Raw genomic sequence first — 2,077 nt, 5'->3', positions numbered from 1 at the left:
GTACAAGGAGGCATCTAACAAGGTAATTTTGCTGGCACTGAGCGGTATGTGCCCTTTGGACCTTGTTGGATGTTGCCCTATTGTTCCTGGCTGCCCCCATAACAGTTCAAGCTTCAGCGTCCCAAAAATTTAGTTCCGCCACTGGTGGTTCATGTAGTATATGTGTAAGGATGGTCATGCGTACAGAACAACTATATTTCCCCAGCATGATGCTCTTGAATTCAGCATTTATGACAATGAAAAATCGTGAAGGTGTGGTGAGGCACGGTACCATGGTACTGCTCATAGATATTAACCATGAGATATTCTATTCTTTCCAAAACTTTGTGTGTAATAATAACTGTATTCTACTCACGTTTTTGTGACCTAGTATGTGTTTCTCCAGATGTACAGTTTATTGTACAGCTGATAGTTAATTTGTGTGGATCACAGGTGAATGTGCGGTGCACACACACACCTTTGGGCATTCTATCCATGGCAAATGAGATGCATTTGCCACTAATGGAGAATAAGATCAGAAAGGACACATCTATATGTGCATAGTAGGGGGGACACTTTGCATACATACAAGCAAACCAAAGCATGCTTTTGACTTCTCAGAGGACTTGAAGAGGAGGAGGAAGGAGGTGGGGGTGGGGGGCTGCCCGCCCAGACTGGCAGGCATACAAAAAGTTAACGGTATTAAGTGTCCATTATCTAAAGGAGAGTCAGTAACACTGGGGTGTACCAATCATTTCTCATGTGACTCCTTGCACAGCAGAGTCCTAGCCCTATTGAGTAAGTTAGCAAAATAGTTTTTATTTTCCTTAGATTTTCATAAGAATAACTATATAACTATATATAACTAGGTACACCACAGATTTTCTGGCAGCTGATGGTCTGGCACCTCTTTTAATCCAGACAAATTTTTCACGCATGGACACTGCGCACACTCCACGCGAGTGTTAGTGGTATGGCTTCCGAGAACAGTGCAGATTGTTATGGCTTAATAGGACAGAGCAGATGGCAGTGCAAGTGTCAATGGTGGTATTATGGCTTCCAAGGACAATGCAAGCACCAGTGGTTATGTTACGCTACTGTGTTTGTTTGTTTGTTTGTTTGTTTGTTTGTTCATTCAGTTAATATAAAACTGTACCATTTAGTGCTTTAGAAATGTACTGAAGGTGCATAATTAGTAGAAATGAGATGTATTTTACGTTACCTCTGTGTTATAATCCGACACAGTGCTGGAACCAAGGATTTTGGACAATTGGGGGTGTACTTGTTAATGTTTGTCCTTTTTTTAACTTTTTTGCAACTTTGTTTAAGCATTGGATGGAATTTGTTCTGAGATTTAAAAGTCATTAATCTTAGCATGATTTTTGAAGTTCTTTTCATTTACCTATACACCTGTAGGAATTGTTAAAGTCTATGCTACATAGATGTAACATTAATGTCTGAGTAATCAGAATTACTGTATGGTATAATAATTATCAGGAGAATGTAAGGACTCCAGATTCCCCTTCGTGGTGGCAGACAAGTTGTGCTGACTTAACCATAAGCATGACAAGTGGTTTCAGATTGACATATGTGACAAACGGGATATATAGATTATGAGCACTCAACTCCTCACTCTGACCGATCCCTTACTGAAGGCAAACTATAAATTTGCCCCCTCCCATATTTTACAGAGGGAAGCGCACCTTTGGTGCATGTCGAAGAAAATGGTGTGGTCTCACACAGAAGGGGCGTGGCCAGAGATGGTACCCCCATTTCAAATTTCACCACACAGTAGCACATTCTTATTCACATTGCGCCTCCTTCACCCTTTATATATTTAACTTGTGACCCCCCACTTATATATTTAACTTGTGTCCCCTGTTCCCTCTTATATAAGGCAAGTCAGAAGGTGCGGAAGGAAAACGCACCTCTGCAGAATCCCTGAACCTAACTGACTGCACATGTAATTACATCTGCAGCTGTGAAGGCTCTGCATAAGCTGCTTTAGCAGTTACAAAGCGGACCGCAGTGTAAAGGTAATACACTGGTCTTACTTCACCACCACCACTGCCGGGTTGTGCCCTTCCTCCACTGTCAG

The sequence above is a fragment of the Pseudophryne corroboree genome, chromosome 5 (assembly GCF_028390025.1).
Source record: "Pseudophryne corroboree isolate aPseCor3 chromosome 5, aPseCor3.hap2, whole genome shotgun sequence".
Classification (NCBI taxonomy): Eukaryota; Metazoa; Chordata; class Amphibia; order Anura; family Myobatrachidae; genus Pseudophryne; species Pseudophryne corroboree.
The sequence above is the reverse complement of the archived record's forward strand: the minus strand, read 5'-3'. Positions refer to the sequence as shown.